This window comes from Panicum virgatum, chromosome 1N, assembly GCF_016808335.1.
Source record: "Panicum virgatum strain AP13 chromosome 1N, P.virgatum_v5, whole genome shotgun sequence".
Lineage (NCBI taxonomy): Eukaryota > Viridiplantae > Streptophyta > Magnoliopsida > Poales > Poaceae > Panicum > Panicum virgatum.
The window spans coordinates 58,267,167-58,285,987 of NC_053145.1; the positions used below are offsets into that span (position 1 = coordinate 58,267,167).

At 51.5% G+C, this 18,821-nt stretch overlaps 2 long non-coding RNA genes across 3 annotated transcripts; both read right to left on the bottom strand.

Moving 5' to 3' along the window:
• Positions 1–10,687: 10,687 nt before the first annotated feature.
• On the bottom strand, positions 10,688–12,203 carry LOC120657003. Of its 2 annotated transcripts, XR_005668053.1 has the most exons (3): positions 11,450–12,203; positions 11,202–11,264; positions 10,688–11,120 (listed from the first exon to the last, which is right to left on the bottom strand). It is a non-coding gene; the product is annotated as an uncharacterized LOC120657003 (long non-coding RNA). The 2 variants fall into 2 exon arrangements; XR_005668052.1 differs by having other exon boundaries at positions 11,202–12,203.
• A 1,435-nt stretch (positions 12,204–13,638) lies between these two features.
• Positions 13,639–18,504, bottom strand: LOC120654227. The gene is made up of 3 exons (XR_005667030.1): positions 18,375–18,504; positions 15,036–15,038; positions 13,639–13,693 (listed from the first exon to the last, which is right to left on the bottom strand). It is a non-coding gene; the product is annotated as an uncharacterized LOC120654227 (long non-coding RNA).
• Positions 18,505–18,821: the final 317 nt, after the last annotated feature.

Consider the following 18,821-nt stretch of genomic DNA (forward strand, 5'->3'; position numbering starts at 1 on the left):
TGGTTCTAATTACCCTAAATTGGTTATTTAAAAACCTGAGCCGTCACACTCGGGTCGGCCTGTCGCCTCGAGGCCGTCGGCGCGGGCATCTCTACTCTCGCCGCGGACCCTCCACCGCCCGTCGACACCGCGGACGAGGGTGTCCTCCTACCCGTCGCCGGCGGGGGCGACTTCTGCCCCATCACGGGCGTGGACTATCTTCTGCCCGCTGCCGGCGTGGGCGACCCTCGTCCCGCCGCCTGCGTGGGCAACCCCGGCTCTGTGCTCACGGGGTGCGGCACCTCCGTCAGTGACCTTGGCGTCAGCCTCACCTCACCCAGTGTCACCGTCATATCCTCGCCACCAATCCCTCGATAGACCGACAGGGAACCCGCGCCCGTCGCCGCCTCGTCGTCATCCGAAAAACGGAGCTCCACGTCCGAGGAGTCCTCCTCCTCGATGGACTCAGGTGTGGCGGGCCGCGGAGCACCCTCCGCTTCTGCAATCTTGCACTCCTTCTCGTGCTTCTCCTTCATCTCCCTCTTCCTGGTGGCAGCGTCCATCGCCGCCTCCTTCCTCTTCTTCGCCGCCTCGTCGCGCAGGCGGTTGGCTTCGCGTTCCTCCGGGATCGGGGGCTTTGAGACACAGCCCTTGTGGCTCACTCCCTGCAAACACGGCCAAGTCAGGAGAAAGGAGCGGGGAAGAAACTGCACAAAATCGACAATGAATCGAAAACCAAACTCACCACAGAAATATACCCCTCCGTGGGGCGCATCTTGATCTTCCAAAGATCCTTAGGGCCGGAGGGGAACTCCGCAACTGCATTCCTCGCCCTCCTGGCAGCAATGTCGTAGGGGAGCAGCACGTTTGATGTCCTCAAGCCCTCGTACGGGGCCTCGAGGGTAAGGTCGAAGATCGACAGCTTCCTCTCCATGAGAGGGGTCACCCTCTGCCGGTGAAAGTTCGCGATGACGGCCGCCGCCATCAGCCCCTTCCTCGCCAAATGCTGTAGCACGTTGGTGAGGACCTCGAGCCTAGCCTGATGTGTAGGGGGCGACACCCCCCAATTCCACTTCTCCGGCCTCTCCCGGAGCACCTTTTTGGTGAACGCCGGGAGCCGGTTGCCGAAGTTGCGCAGGTAAAACCACCCCCGGGTCCACCCGGCGTTGTTGGTGGTCATCCTGCTGGGGATGTATAGGTTCGACCTTTGCCCGCGCACATGAAGCATGAGGCCGCCGGTGCGAGCGTACCTCTTCGGCTGGTCCCGCGCGTTGTCGATGAAGAGCTCGCCACGGAACAGGTGGATCTACAGATTCTAGTGTGCTTCAGTCCCCAGATACACCTCACAGACGGCGACGAAGACCGCCGCTTGCGAGATGGAGTTGGGGCCAAAATTGTGCAGCTCCACCCCGTAGTAGTCGCACAGCGCCTGCATAAATCTGCCGACAGGGACGTCGAATCCCCTCTCGTGGAGCCGCACAAGGCTCACGATGTAGTCGTCGGGGGGATTCGGCTCGGTCTACTCCGGCAATGGGGGGGGTCCACACTGGCCGCTCCAAGTTGGTGTTCAATGGCAAGAGCCTGTCGTTGACCAACTGCTCCAAGACCGCCGACGGCAACGGCTCATCGACCCCCGACATTGCTTCGAATCATCGGGGAACACGGGGAAGCAAGCTCGACGATGGCTAAGGTGTGCTCTCGTTCTCTTCTTCTTCTTCCTCCTCCCGCTCTCGGCTCTGGGCTCCGGATGTAGGGGAGGCGGAGAAGGCAAGGGAGGTAAAGGCAAGATGGCCAGGTGAGCCCCAAACGCTCCCTCCTTTCAAGCTTTTATCCATCAAGATGGGCGGATTCGCCGCTGCAGCCCGAATCCACCGCATTGAATGCGGTAGATTTTGCTGTCACTGACAGCTGGGCCCACGACCGCAGGGCCCCCCACGCGCGCACCTGGCAGTAATTACGGCGTAGTAACCGGCGAGGCGCGGCGGGACTGTAGCACCATCCCATCCGCCAGCCGCCGCCCACGTCTCTTCGTCTACCCGAGGCAGCCGCCTGAAAAGGCGCACCAGCACAGCCCGCACGTACAGGGCCATGTCGCCCACGACTAGCAGGAGACCCGCACACACGCCCGCCGACTCCGCGCCGTCTAAGCAACCTGTTACGGAATATTCCCTCCGGGGATTTCTTACCGTCGAAGGAAGTCAATTTCGAGGCCTTACTGATCAGGGGTTCGAAGCTTAGCCCAGCGAGGGTTCGACAGGCGCCCCAGATCACCTGAGTCAGGGACTACACAGATGTGCCGTACAAACTACCCTCGAACATGGAGTTCGAGACATCCTACACAGTGTTCAAGGCCAGTCGAGGGTGCCTAGCAGGGGGATTCCATCGAGGGAGAGAACCGAGCTCTCGGAACCTATCAAACGGGTCCGAGCCCCGCCTAGCAAACCTTTGCGAGCGCTTTATGTGATGTGTCCACGGACCACAAGCCGACCCATACCGAATGGGGCACGGACGTTCACTTGAACTACCCGATAACAGCTCACTGAAGTAGCCATAGCTCGCGGCCCGGGCATGGGTAGCATGACGCGCTTCACCCCTCCTCCCTGCGGAAGGGCGACGAGGGTCGTAATGGGAAGTCGAGGGTCCCCTGAACGCCTTCACACAGGCCAGGGCTCGGGGGCTCCTTGCACACCACGACTCAAGCCGCGCCCTCGATTGAATCGGCTACCGTCGATTGTCAAATCACGCGTGTTTAGCGAACCTCCCGCACTCGCAACGCGCATGTCGGATTGATCAGGAGAATGACGGGCCACTGCACCAGCATGAAAAACGCTGAGGCCGGCTAAAAGGAACGCCGATGCCGACTGAAAAGGAAGCTGAGCAGTCCCCCCAATCTGTCAACCATGCAGGGCGGTATTTATAGCCCTTGGACAAGTGCAAGCACTCATCCAAGGCCTCGGGGGCTACTACCGCGGGTGCGCTGACGCGCCCCCACGGAGGAAACTTCACACATTCAAGGAATCAAAACCCGCCGCAGACCAGCTCGAACGCCCTCATCAGCACGGCGGTGACATCCCCAGCGGCAACGCCATGGTGCTCGAGGCGACTGATCTGCATAGACAACTCGGAGTGGCCACCTCACTGCTTCTCCAACAACGAACCCCGATCCCAGACCAGACTCCTCCAACAACACTCTCCGGAGCACCGTCACGCCCCCGCCGGGCAAGCCAAGATCTCCACGGTCAGCACCCGAGTCACGCCCTCGAGGGGTCAAGCCTCTGCAGGGCTGATGCTCATTCCTACAAAGGCTCGGAGGCTACTGTCAGGTACCATGAATAGGGACACCCTAACCAGGGGACTAAATCGCCCTAAAAACGCAAATACGTGTTAGGCAATCGGGCCCATGAAGGCCTATAGCCTCCCTTCGATCCGAAGGAAATGAAAGGACTCAAAGAAGCCCAATCCACGGCCCAAGTACACAGTGCGGCCCATCCGCACCCCCCTCGAACCCGCGGGGCGATCTCCGCCTCGCTCGAGGGCTCCCCGCCGAGACCTTTGATTACAACCCGCGACTCCGCCTCGCTTGAAGTAGAGGGCCTACCCTCGAGCAAGCGGATCGACTCCGCCTCGCTCGAGGCCACCCCTCGACAGAAAGGACAAACCACCATCCGTTCGCCCTCCCGCCGTACGGAGGCATTCAATGCCAACCACTCCTCCGCAGCGCTCGGGTCAGACGGCGTCAGGCCGCCATTCCGCACAGTGACTGTGACCGGAGTCTCGTCCGCCAACTCCGGTCACTGCTACGCCATTCCGGACGATGTGGCGCCACTGTGGGAACTTGCGACGCTGTGCGAGACGTGTTCAGCACTGCTCTAGCCGCTGTGCTGCCAACTCCCCGTACTTCCCTTGTGCTCACTCCACTGCAGAACCCTCGAATGGCATGGGCATGACCCTCGGGCGCGGCCCAAGCCTTGACCAGATCAAGACCTCCGCTTGCCGGACCCTCGGGACGCCGCCACGTCAAGCGCAGAGGACGGTACCCTCTACAGCAACCACCACGCCACCCGCTGGAGCTGCCAGGACACCGGCACGATCTTCGCAAGGCCAAGGACGATGCCCAGGACAACTGCCACGCCCGTTGCCACGATCTCCAGTACTCGCAGTGTACTTTATACAGTAGTCGACCACTGTGCACCCTCGATTCGGGGAAGAACGACGACTTCTCCCCCCTCCTGTACATGTACACCGCCCCTCCTTGTGTCTATAAAAGGAGGAGACGGTCTATGTTTGATCCATCTGGGCAGAACACTACACTCAGCACAACTCACGGAGCACACACGCCCTTGAGCCCCGATATTGGCATTTGCCTGAATCAACTCTTCCCCTAGCAGAGACCTGGGAGCTTTCCTCCCTCTCTCGCCTCGCTTGTACCCCTACTATAGGCACCTCGGTGCAAGACAGTACAGTGCCCTCGCACACCCCTTGCTGGACGTATGACTCCGTGGCCGGAACCAGAATAAACCCGTGTGTTACTGTGTTGCCTCCTGCATCAACTATCTGGGACTAGGGACACGCAGCATCATCCCTAGTTGGTGCTAGACCGTCGGGTCTTGGCACCGACATGCCTCCAAATAGATTGGAAAAACGAGAGTTGCATGCTCTTTCAAAGGAGGAAGCATGGGCGAAATTGAGAATGATGGATGCCTCACCAACCAAGTGAGAGACAACCTGGAACCGCGCCGCGCGTGTGGAAGTGGAAGCGGAACCAGCCTTGACGCGCCGAGGATGGATCGCGACACGGGCCGTCGGATCATGAGTTCGTCGCACTCCTCCGCCCAAGGCCAGGGCGAACCAGGAACTTGCTTGCAGGGGCGCAAATGCCTCCAGGGACCATGGGCTATGCTGCGGGCCCGACGCGACGCGACGGCTCTGCCGGGACGCGGGAGCGAACGTGAATCACAGGGGCAGGGAGCCAGCAGCCAGGAGCCCAGGAAGGTGGAATCTGCAGCCAGCCAGCCACGGCTAACGGCTTGACGGCTAGTAGTCGGCTAGTGCACGGCGGGGCCAGCGCCAGCCAGAGCCGCCATGCCCAACGGCTACCGGCAGCAGTCGATGAGTATGGCATTTCGCGGCACGTGACGGCGGCCTCCGCCTTCCCGGGGCCCCGGAGCGCGCCTGCCACCTCTGACCTGTTCATGGAACGGGCTCCTTTTCACTTCCAGAGTTCCAGTCCCATCTTGTTGGCTTCGCATATTTTCCTGGTTTTGCGTGCTGCAAAGCGCAAACGCGGCCATACCCATACTCATCGACTCTCATTGGGCTGGCTGGGGTTTCTTTCTTGCAGTTTGTGTGGCTGGCTGCGGCTGGACGCCTGGACCACCGGACGATGCGGATCAGGTCACGAATTGTAGGAGTACTGCCGTTGGCCACAGCCCACAGGAGGTAAGATTGGAAGGGTGTGTTTTGATCCAAACACCCCCCCCCCCAAATCCAAACTTTACATTACATCAAAATCACATCGAAACATTAAATATATCAAATGATTCATGTATGGAGTATTAAATGTAGGTAAATAAAAAAATTAATTGCATAGTTTTGATGTATGTTTCGAGACGAATCTTTTGAGTCTAGTTAGGTTATGGTAGGACAATATTTACCACAAACAAACGAAAAGTGCTGCAGTGTGCTACAGTGTCCGATGCGACTTTTTCTCCCACCTTTTCCAGGTATCTAAACACAGCCGAAGTAGTTTGTGCCACTGCCAGTACTGCTCATCCAAATATATTTAACGATCATCTTATTCTTAGCCACGGTTATTCTTTCGAAAGTGTGCATTTATGATATCAAAAAGCACCTACTACTATTTAATGGAACCGACAAAAGGTAAGATTGAAAAAATGAGTCAAAACTACTTTGAAGTCGTTGAATAAGGTGTTTTGAAAACAACAATAATGATTATGAGCCGGAGGGTGCATCGAGTAGCTAGCAGTTTGTTGGTTAATCGTTTGTACTGGCATTCTCATTCAACCACCGTCGAGGAAAGAAGATGACGCGTTTTCAGTTTGCAATGAGGCAAAGCTAGGGTGGCTGACAGCTTTAATTTTTTTAGGGGAGGCTGACAGCTTTGAACAAAACAAGAAGGAAAAAGTCCAAATTACTATAATGTGTTTTCGCGGAAGTCCGGATAACCCCCTAAAGAATTGTTTAGTTTAGTTTACTACAATGGTTTTCTAAACCGGTGCACTTAACACCTTTTGGCACTAAACTAATCTGGTTTTGGTGACGTGGAGGTGGTTTTGCAAATAATTAAGCCACATAAGCTAGATGACGTGGCCAAAAATTCCTAGCACACGTAACCCCCCTAATTTCCCCTGCCTGTGACCGCTCCTTTGCCTCACGTAAAGCCATCGCGACTCCGCCTGGCTGCGGATCGATCCTGGTGCCGACTCCGGCGGCGATCACGACACAGCGGAGGTGATCGGCGGCGACGAATCTCTTGAGGTGCGTACCCCCTACTGCTACCTGCCCTGCCCATGCTGTTGTCCCTCCCCATTGTGCTTTGCTCAAGAACTCTTCATCCTGGACTCTGCCCCAGGGTGGATCGATCCAGGTGGTGATCGGCGGCGATCGCGGCACAGCAGAGATTATCGGCAGCAGGTGAACTTACTGAGGTGCGTACCTCTTCCCTGTAGGACTAGCACCTTGGTTGAATTTTGCTTCACAAGGCTAGGGTTTCTGTATGTGTAATTGTAGATGGGTTTGTTATTTATTGCATTTCAGGGCAATGGATTCTGGAGATGTATTGGCAATTAGATTTCATGTTGGGGGAAGGTTTGATTACGATGGCTACAACGTGAACTATATAGGTGAAACATTTGTTGGATTATCTCACTTGGATAGAGATAAGATATCTTTGCCAGAAGTTAGAGGATTTCTGTCAGATCATGTGACACTTGGCAAAGATGATGATGTGCAACTTCACTGGCTGTTTCCTGGAAAAGATCTAAATCGTGGTTTGAGGCCTCTAAATGATGATAAGACATGTCAGTTCATGTCTGATTGCATTACAGGTAATGGTGTTGCTGAAATTTATGTGGACATTCACAAGAGTGATGCAGGTGCAGAGCAAGGCGAAGAACAACTAGATGGGTCTTATCCTACAAAGAGCAGTCCAATGGTGAATGCTGCTGGAGATGGAGATGGGCAAGGTGGTGTTGATGGTGATGCTGACTGGAATGGAGATGTTGAAGGGGATAGCTCAGAAGGATTTGACCCTGATGAGGAGGAAGCTAAAACAGAGTCTGATGAAGAATATGTGGATGGTGACAGTTCATATGGTGATGAAGAGGTGGATGAGTTCAGGACAAATGCTAGAAATCAAAGGTCTAACCCTGCAGCCACTAAACAATTCCTGCAAGAGATGGAAGAGGTTGCAGCTGAAGCAAATGCATTGCAGGATGACAATGATGATGAAACTCCCATGATATATTCAAGTGATGAGTACAGTTATGAAGAAGATGATGAGGGTGAGGCAATTAGAAGGAAGGGCAGGTTTCCAAGATTTGATAGTGAAGCAGCAACTCCCACTTTTGCTCTTGGTATGATATTTGCTGGGAGGGTGCCTATGCAGCACGGATACGGATACGCATATCGGTATCGGAAGGATACGGATACGCGGATACGGCAATTTTCTAAAAAAAACCCGATACGCGGATATGTTTTACTATTTTTTAAATAAATAAATAATGCCACATATTAAGTTTGTAAAGTAGTAAATTATCTTGCAATAGCAATTAGGAAGAGATGGGCCGTCGGCCTGCTGTTTTACGGCCCAGCTAGCCCACCACTTGCCCTAAGCTCTATTTATCCTACAATCCAACTCCTAGCGACACTGCCGCCACCGCCACTGCCGCAACTCTTCCTCCCCTTCGCGCTCTACTCTAGGCAGGACCCGATCCGTTGTTGCTGGGCCCCGATCCGCCGCCGGGGAGGGTGGAGGAGACCTTCCCGCGGCCGAATCTTGCCGGAGAAGGGGGCGTCGCTGCTCCATCCGCTCCCCTCTCCACGGCGCATCGCCCCTGCTCCGTCTGCTCCCCTCCATGGCGCACCATCCAGCGCAGCACGGGTGGACCGAGCAGCGCGCGCGGCCGGTGAGCAGGGATGGAGGGAGGTGCGGAGGAAGATGGCGAGCTCCGCCATGGCTGCGGGGGCGCCCTCCTCCGTCTTCCTCCCGGTGGCTCCCTCCGCCGACGTGCCCGAGCGGGAGGAGAAGATGGCCGCAGGGTGAGCGAGGAGCCGCGGCGCCCCTCCCCTGCCCTCTTCCACGACGAGCCCGTGCCCCTCCGCCGGTGAGCCGCGCGGTTCCTCCCCTACCTCCATGAAGAAGTTTGGGCCGGGCCGTATCGATGGCAAGGATACGTATCCATTCCTTAGTTTTCGGCCCATTTAATCTGGGATACGCGGACACGCCACGGATACATATCCATGCCATATCCGTGCCATATCCGTATCGGATACGTATCCGACACGGGATATGCGCCTACACTGGCGTATCCATGTTTCTGAGGAGGGTGCAGTTCAAGGATGCTCTCATCAAGTATGGTTTAGCTACTAGGCGACACCTCAATTTTCCAAAGGATGAGAAGGATAGGATCATATGTAAATGTTCATGGAAGGGCTGCCCCTGGATGATTTTTGCTTCCAAAGACAAAAAGCACTTCAAGGTGAAGACATTCAATGATGTTCACCAATGCCCACAGAGAAGGGACAACAGATTGGTGACAGCACCTAGGATAGCTGACAGATTTGAGCACATCATTAGGGCCAATCCATCATGGAGGCTTCTCAATATCAAGGAGACTGTGTTGCTTGAGATGGGTGCAGAAGTTTCTTTGCCCAAGATTAAGAGAGCAAAGTCAATTGTCATGAGAAGAATATATGAGTCATGCAAAGGAGAGTATGCCAAGGTCTTTCAATATCAAGCAGAGATACTTAGGACAAACCCAGGTAGCACAGTTGCAGTGTGCTTGGATCCTGACTATGATTTCCCTGTGTTTCAGAGAATATATGTTTGCTTTGATGCTTGCAAGAAAGATTTTATTGCTGGATGCAGAAAAGTCATTGGAGTGGATGGGTGTTTCTTCAAGGGAGCTTACAATGGTGAACTCATATGTGCTATTGGAAGGGATGCAAATAATCAGATATATCCAGTAGCTTGGGTAATGGTGGAGAAGGAGACTGAAGACTCTTGGTCTTCTACAGAAGGATCTGAACATCCCCATTGGTGGCAAGGGCTGGGTTATAATATCTGATCAACAAAAGGATTTGCTCAATGCAGTTGTTGAATACTTCCCAGAATGTGAACATAGGATGTGCACGAGGCACATTTATGCAAATTGGAGGAAGACATACAGGAAGACTGATTACCAAAAGTCATTTTGGATGTGTGCCAAAGCTTCTAATTTGCAATTTTTCAACTATTGCAAGGCAAAGTTGGCCCAATTAACAGCTGCTGGTGCTAAAGATATGATGAATACAAACCCCAAACCTTGGAGCAGAGCATGGTTCAACATTGGCTCCAATTGTGATAGTGTGGACAACAACATGTGTGAAAGCTTCAACAATTGGATAGTTGATATCAGGGCCCATCCTATCCTTTCCATGCTAGAGGGGATCAGAACCAAAGTTTATGTGAGGATACAACAAAACAGAGCAAAGTTAGCCAAATGGAACTCAAGGATATGTCCAAATATTAGGAAGAAATTGAACATGTATATTAACCTTGCCCAGTACTGCACTGCAATATGGAATGGGAAAGATGGATATGAGGTCAAAGACAAGAACAGGAGGTACACAATTGATATTGGCGCAAGGACTTGTTCTTGCAGGTATTGGCAGTTGTCAGGCATTCCTTGCCATCATGCCGTCACTGCAATATACTTGAGCAGTCTGCAACTAGAGGACTACATAGCTGATTGTTACTCAGTAGTGGAGTACAATAAGATCTATGATCATTGCATGCTGCCAATGCAAGGAATGGGCCAGTGGCCAACTGACCCTAGGCAACCTCAGCCTCCAGCATATGTGAAGATGCCCTGGAGGCCAAGAGAGGAGAGGAGGAGGGAACCTGGTGAGTCCAAGAAGGCAACTAAAGTCTCTAGGGTGGGCAGTGTAATAACATGCAGTAAGTGTAAAAAAACATGCCACAACTCTAGAACATGTTGCCCCAAATCAAAAGCAAAGAGAAAAATTATGGAGAAAGGCAAAGAGGTAAGTAATTTCATTAGTATGGTTCCATTCATGTATGCTTTTATTGTGCACTCATCTTATTTTGGTTGGCTGTAGGTACTTGAGAGCAGCATGCCCCTTAAGAAGGCAAGAAGAAATGGAGGCACCCAATGTAGCAGTCAGGCATCTGAATTATCTCAAGTGCAATCCCAGACAACCTCAACACCAATGAAGATGAAGGCACAGGTTGCTGCTAAGGCAAGACTAGGGAAGAAGAAAACTTCAACTACAAAGTGATATGTCAATTAGCTTGGTTATGTCACTGTGTCAGGGGTCTTCTAGTTATGTTAAACTTTTTTTTTGCTCAATCATTTAGTACTGTGACTTTCATCTAAATGGGTGTTTTGTTATGTTCATCTAAATGTCAGATATGCCAATACATAGTTGTGTTCCTCAGTTATCCATCTAAATGTCAGACAAGAACTTTTTTATTAAAAACATAGTTGTTGCAATGCATTTCCATTTTCTGATTCCATAACTTCACTCATTCAGTACATCAAGTGCCAATACAGAGCATGAAAAAACATTCTGGTATATGATTTCAGTACATCAAGTGACAATTACAGAGCATGATAAAACATTCTGCTATATGATTTAAGTACATCAAGTGCCAATTACATCAAGCTGCTATTACAGAGCATTATTATAGGCCAAGCTTATGATTTGACCAAAGGCACTGCTATGGAAGTATATAGTGCTCTTGTTACTGTCCCATTTGCTCTGATCCTGATTCACAAGTACCAGTAGCTGACAGCCTCTTTCCTGGATGGTTTGCATCATGCCATCATCCATTCAGTCCAATAGACCTTGATAATGTAGTTTGTTGTAAGGTTTCTTTCTTCTCCAAAGGTGGCAGCCTGCAGATAACAGTTGTTTGAGTAACTAAACAAAATATAATCCAGTTTCACCAGAAACAAAATAGTACAATGTGAAACTACCTTAGAATTGGTCCACTTTATTTATGACACCTTTTTTTCTTCTTACTGCTTCTCCTAGCATCTCTAAAATTATTGTTCCAAACAAACAGGAATCTGTCAGTATTTTTGACAGGGAAAGATTGATATATCTCGAACATTCTATACGCACTTCCTTCTTGAGTTGCAGTGTCTGTAGTGCTGCTACAGCACATTCCAGTGATGTTCAAAATGTGCTCACTATATGCTTGATATGCAAGAGTATGTCTTACCAAATTTATTATTGGTTCCCAGCATCTTGGAAGAGAAGTCGATTGTTTCTCTTACTGTCATCTCAGCATGGTGAAGATCATACTAGCTAACATGGAAAGCTTCACATAACCAAACCTTGAAGCCAATTCAAAAGAATCTAAAAGAGAAATCTCAAACCAGAGAAGCATGGCAATTAGACAAAAGGTTTCAAAAGCCACAACATTGCAGTCTCCAACCTCAGAACCAACTGCACGCCACACACTTCAACCTCACATCCTGGAACAACTCTAGTGTATCTCAAGGATCTCATCCACTCGAAGCTCTGAAGAAAGAAAGCAGTGAAGGATGGAAGGAAAAGATCTCACCGTCGCTGTCCGCAGCCGGGCATCCTTGGTCGCTGTCGCCGACAACACGTGACCTTGAGCACGTTGAGCGGAGTGATTGCTAGGTGTGTGGCGTGCGCTGCCAGCATCCCGCCGCCGTCGCAGATCGTGTAGTGCTCTGGCGAGAACACCCTTATCCCCGCCGCCGGCCTGCTGACTCTCCTCGCCCTCGCTAGGTCGAACCGTCGCATGGCGGAGAAGGGGATGAATAGGCAGGGAGCAGCGGACATAGGGGAGGCCGTGAGCACGAATAGGCCGGCAGGGACCGCTGCCCCTCCCCACCCTCGCTGGGTTGATCCACCGCCGACGGAGAAGGGGACGATTCGGCAAGGCGGAGTCGCAAAACAGGGGAAGCTTGTGTGGGGCCAGGGGAGGGGGTTATGTGCGTTAGAAAATTTCTGGCCACGTCATCAAGCTTATGTGGCTTGATTATTTGCAAACCACCTCCACGTCACCAATACCGAATTAGTTTACTGCCAAAAGGTGTTAAGTGCACCAGTTTAAAAAACCATTATAGTAAAGTAAACTAAACAATTTCTTAGGAGGTTATGCGGACTTCCGTGAAAACACAGGGTACTAATTTGGACTTTTTCCAAACAAGAAACACCCAAAGTTCATTGGTGGAAGAAATAAAACAAAACAATTCTAGCTAGCAGCAAAGCCTCTTTTCTGAGCCCGTTCGACAGCAGTCCATCAAGGCCCATCTTTCTCACTCATTCTGTCATTCAAACAACCCAACGGTCACCTTTTTTATTTTTATATTTTTTTAAAATGTTTTTTACATAAATATATTTTTGGCTTCACAATTTACAGTTTTATACCCCTGCCGGGCGATAGGGACCTATATGTAAATAAAATTTGAGTGCTATCGCATGGAGACCCCTACCGCCCGGTGGAGGGGCGACAGGCAGGCCGACCGCCCGGCAGGGGGGCGGCAGGCTCCCCCAATATAAAAGCTGAGGTCCCCCCTCCCTACACCTACATTTGCAGCAAACAACATCCATAGAGGGAAAAAGAAGAGACGTGGGGTGAGGGAGGGAGTTGCAACAGCGAAGCCCTGCCGGATTTTGGATCCGAACCGCAGGTAACCAATATTTCTCAACTTTGTCATTCTAAATTATCAATGCAGACTCATAATCCATTTTGTCAAGAATCACCCCATACATCTTCTTGGCCACGAAAGTAGATGTGATATTACGGTGATATCCCATAACACCTGTCAATCTACAAGTATGTGGTTTATCAATTGAACATTCTCAGTGTGTTTTGAACTTCCACTTATAGGCATGCACTCACCATGTACAGTCCCTATCTACACACCTCACCTCGTATTCTTTGCTGCTAGACTTCAACACTCTGAATTCCTTCCTCAGAGATACAGCCCAGACCTTCACAGCATCCTTCACATCTTCAATGGTACGATATTTTGCCCCTTGTATGACCTCATTCACTCTGTATTCAAACTCCGGACATCTAATATCTTGTACCACTGGATTCCCAAAACCCTCTTCACGCCATTCACCTAGCACTGGGAAGCACTCATCGTCCTCATCGTCCGATGAGTCCCCACATTGCTCCATTATTTGTGCATCCTGGTCTTCTTTCTCCATGTCCTCCACAATTCCAGGTATCCGCTCGCCTTCATCTGCTAAATCTTGTGGTTCTGGTTCCGGTTCTGGAGTTTGTACGTTCCCTTCTTTTTTTTTCCTCTTCCAACTCTTCATTCTAGTCATATGTTCTGTGTGTTGACCCGTCACCTAAATCACCAACCTTCTGGTGAATCTAAATTACCATTGCGAGAGGCCATCCTCTTTGAAGAGCGGTGTGCATGTAATGTTTTCATTCTTCCGTACTACTTATAAGCGTCAACTCCCAGAAATCCTCATTTGTTGTTGGAAATATGCCCTAGAGGCAATCATATTTCCTTGTATTCATGGTTAATAAAGTGTTCCTTGAATATCCAAGGATGACAACTTGTATTGATTAATGCTTATGTGAAGTATTTGTGAAACTCTTAACTTGTATGGATATTCTAAAATGTTCCTAGTCGGAGTTCATGTGATGACACATATGAATATTAGACTGACACATGTATTAGTTGATTGACTACGTTTCACAAGTCATGGACATGGGGATGTCAAACTAATAATGTGGTCTCATGTGAGACATGAGACTGAACTGACCCAACACGAGATGATGACTTCTCATTACACAATATGTACGTTGTGTCCTAAGACCTGAGATCGTTGTATGTACTTAAGATGTGAACCGACTTACTTAGGAGCCATCAAACGCTACACCGTAACTGGGTAGTTATAAAGGTGGCTTTCGGGTCTGTCAAGAAGCATGCTGTGAGACATGGTCGGTCAAGATGGGATTTGCCCCTCTCTGCAAGAGAGAGATATCTCTGGGCCCCTCGAGTGATTCGGATCAGGAAATGCATGGCCATGCTGGGGTTAAGAGTTAACCAAGGATTCCGAATCACAGGATCGAGAAAGAGCGGTTGGCTTGGAGTTAGACCAAATATCATGTGGCAAAAGGAACAACATGTATATGACATTGTGACAGCTCGTCTGATATGATCTTTGTGTGCATATAGGAGTTACATGTCTTGCTAGAGGCCGCTGTCTACTATTGGGCCGAGTAAGAGTACTCAGGCCATGTCTATTCGCATGTGAGCCCATAGGGTCACACACTTAAAGAAAAGAAGCCTGATAAGGATGAGATTCAAATTAGACTGGGCTTAGGTGCACTAATGGGCCTCTCAGACCCAAAAGGGGCGCCTAAGGTGGGGCCCAAGAGGAGCCCACCTAAAGGAGCACCCAGGGGCTATAAAAGCCAGGGGAAGAGGGGCACCCAAGGCTAACCCTAGACTTTTCTCGCGCGTAAACAGTACCCTGCTACAGTACTGCGCGTGAACAGTAGCGCTTTGTGACATCCTGAAAATTCACTAAATAAATCATGCGCTAAGTTGTTTTTCGTTGAGCTCGACTTCCCTTAAACCCTGAACCCAAGTCCCAGAAATTCTCCTGAACAACCCGACACCCGGTTTCAATTCGCGTCCCATCCATTTTTTCTATCCGACACGATGTGTCGCGACCGGACGCCGCGAATCCCGCCCCCCTCCTTTTTCCTCTCTCCCCTCCGACCGCGTGCCCCACCTCCCGCGGCCACACGCCCCGCGTGGCCGACCGCGGCCGCAGTCGCCGCTGGCACGCACCACCCCCTCTCCCTCCTTTCTCCTTTCCCTCTCTCTCCTATTTTCTTTTTCCTATTTCTTTTCTTTTTTTTCCATTTCTTTTCCCCCTTTTTTCTTTTTCTTCTTTTCTTTTCTCTTTTTCTTCTTTTCTTTTCTCTTTTCCCCTTCCTTTCTCCCTCCTCTGCCTCGCCCCCGCTCCTGGCCGCTGCCCCGCACGCCGCACCGCCCTGCCCCGCTCGGCCTGCCACCGAACGCCCGCGCGCGCTCCCAGCCCGCGCACCACCCCTGCCCGCGACGCCGCCACGACACGACCGCCCGCTCGCGCGCCACCCCGCCCGCGCCACGACACGCCGCGCGCCCCGCCGAGCCAGTCCGCGCACGCGGACCGCGTGCCCGGAGCGCCGCCGTGACACCCGCCGCTGCCAGCCTGCCCGCTCCCGCGCACCACCGCCTCGCCGCCTGCGCCACCCCCGCTGCGTCCCGCCCCGCTTGCGCGCACGCGCGCACGGAGCACAGGGCTGTGGGCGAACGCGTCAGGCCACAGCGACGTGAGCTCCGCCGAGCCCACGTGCGCGCCTGGCCGCGCCGCGCGCTGCGCGCCGCTGCCCCGCACAGCGCTGCCCTGTGCTCGCCGCTGCCGCTCGCGTCCCGTCCCCAGTGGCCGCCCTCGCCGCCCGTGCCCCGCTCCGCGACGCCAGCAACGGCCGGGGTGCCATTAATGGCCGCCCGCGGACCTCGCTGAGCCGGCCACCCACCTCCACCGCGCCACCGCCTCTCCACGGCTATAAAAGCCTCCCCACCGGCGCCGCTACTCCACATTCAAGCCTCCCTGGCCGCCACCGCCTCCCCTCCTCAGCGCTAGCGCCGCCGCCCCGCTCCAGTAGCGCCGCCGCCGCCGGCCCGCGCCGCCCCGCCTCCTCGCTACGCCCCGGGCCGAGGTGAGTGGGGGAATCAATCCCCCACATCCCACTGCCCCTTTTCCCCACGATCCCGGCCGCCCTAGCGCCCTGAGCCACCGGCCCAAGGCCGCCGCCGGCGAGCCCCCGCCTCCCCTGTTTCCCAGTGCGAGGGGGAGGAGGGAGATGGCAGTTTTGCCATTAGGCCCTCCCCCTTCCCTTTATTCCATAAAGAACCCCCACTCCTTATGGGCTTTTTCCTAAAAGGGCCCTTCTGTTTTCTATTTTTGCAAATAAATCCCCCACTATTTAAACCTAATAATAATTAGGTCCCTGCACTTTTCTTTTAGGCCCAAATACTTTTAGAAATCGTAATCAGGCCCCGAGTTCTCTCAAATTATTTACAACTAGGCCCCTGACCCTTTATCCGATCCCGAACCTTTGCTAAAACCTATCATTTCATGTAGCAAACAACCTCTGTTCAACCCGAAACTTTACCACGCCCCTCATGACCAAGTTTTGGCCATGCCATTAGGAAACCACCCGAAAATAATACTTCGTACTCTATATTTTATGTGTTTCCGATTCGAGCTCAATGATAGAATCTTTGTTTTGATTGGACGCTTGGTTGTGTGTGCTGTAGACCGCGGAGTGAACGAAGGAGAGCCCGTCAACGAGCAGTTCTGTGAGCAGGAGAACGAGGACCAGTTCCGCGACCCCGAGCCCGAAGGACAGGACTTCCCCGAAGGCTACGAAGACGGCAAGTTCAATACCATCCTTTGATGCATGTTTCTGTCCTAGTTTTTATGAACACAACCAAATGGCATGTTTTAATAAAATTGCATATGTTTTGCTTGCATGAAAACACGGTTGGATAGCCACCCCTTGATTTGTGATGACCATTCCTTGACCACCTAGATTAACGTTCGATTTTGCTTGGACGTTAATCGATATTAGAATGCTTAGGACTTTACTCATAATACGTTTTGTTTTATAAAGAAAATGTGTGCGTGTGGGATGGGATAAATGTGGTGTTTTTGTAAAGAAAGTGTAGACGGGATGGGTGGCATATCCACGGATTTGCCATTTGGTGTGCTCGTGCCAATGTGGCAGGGCAATGAAGGGAGATATCCATCTTGTCGTGTCTAAGGACCGAGTTGGTGTGTCATCTCACCTAACTCCTCTTTCGTGCAAACCACTCGACCATTGAATGGGCAACGGCGTAGCATAAATCCCACTAGTTGGTGTGGTAGCCATCAGGAGAGCTGAGAGCAACGGGTGGCTAAGGAAAAGGGATAAGCCCCGAGTGACTTATGCCCGGTTATACCTAAGTGAACGGTCGATGACCCCTTGGTACATCCCGTGATGGCTAGTCAGGCTTAGCTATGGTGGGTAATGGCTATGTTGGGATCTACACCGACACGACGGTGTTCGAGTTGTGGTATCCTACTTGTGGGTAAAGTTGCACACCTCTGCAGAGTTAAGAACCTATTCGAATAGTCCGTGCCCACGGTATTGGGCGAGTTACGGTGTGGTCACTTAACTAGTGTTTCTTTGGGATGGGCTGGTGTGAGTTGTTTTTTGGAATTGGTTCCGGCAGTTGTGCGGTGTGCTACGACGGACGGGGAGTCCGGTAGCAGTTTTAAAACCTGAACTCTGTGTTACTGCAAAAGCTGATTTCTAAAAGGTTTTTCCGTAAAATGAACCCCTGCATAAAATGTCGTTTTTCTGCAAATTAAACCGTAACCTTATCCTTGATTTACCTATGCATATTATCCTGTGGTAACCCCTCCGTGGGTGTGGTTGGACTTGCTGAGTACGTTCGTACTCACCCCATTCTCACTTTTTACAGAAGAAGACCCGGACTTCGTTCCAGACGACGCCGAGTAGGGTTATCGTTCTACACCCAACCTTGCTTGTGGAACCGGCCCCGTTGAGATGCCTCCGCTGTCGCAGTACTCTGAGCCCGTAGTAGACCCTATGTGGTTTGCAGTCTGGTGTTATGTTGTAGCTTGGTTAATAATTATCATCATCTGTATCGAGTGTCCTCCAAGGTTTGTACGGTTTTGAACCATCTGATGTAATAAATGTGGCATCAGCTTCCTGGGACTGGTGCTTTGTATCACATTTAAGTCTTCTCTTATGAGGGGACGCTTCACGCTTCTACAGTGCCATCCCCTTCCTCCTGTGCGCCAAGCCCTAGGTCGCCCTCGCGGACCTAGCAGTCCGGATCGCGACGCTTCTTCCGGTACGTGTGGACTTTGTGGAGGTGCTGCGCTTGCTGCACAAGGACGAGCCGTTCGTGAGGTGGTTCACGCAACTGCACTGCCGGCTTCCATCTGCACTACACCGACGCGCTACAGAAGTTCGGCAACCGCGCGTCTAGTGGTAATCCCGTGATCTATAACTGCAGTAATCCTAGTTTATGTGGTAGAAAATTTTTGTTTTTACTACCCTATATTCCTACATTTGTTTCCCAGGAAGTCACGGTATGAACCGTAATCAAATGAGTCTTTGGATTCACATTCAACTTCCCGTGAAGCCATTTGCGTATGGAACCAAAACTCCTCTCTATGGGTTTATCTAAACTGCACTGTTTTTCATTCCAATGCTGATAGATTTACTCAATAAGAAACATGAGTAATTCTATAGAAATCAACGTAATGAACTTGAAACGCCAACTTACTCGACATATCTGGCCATCCAAAGACTTAATTTTAATTAAACCAGTTTCTAAAACCATGGTACGACTTCAATTATAACCACTAATCCGAACCCTAAGCGGCTATAATTATAAAAAAACACTAATCATAGAATTAAAAATACAAAAAATTTAGAATGACAAAGTTGAGAAATATTGGTTACCTGCGGTTCGGATCCAAAATCCGGCAGGGCTTCGCTGTTGCAACTCGCT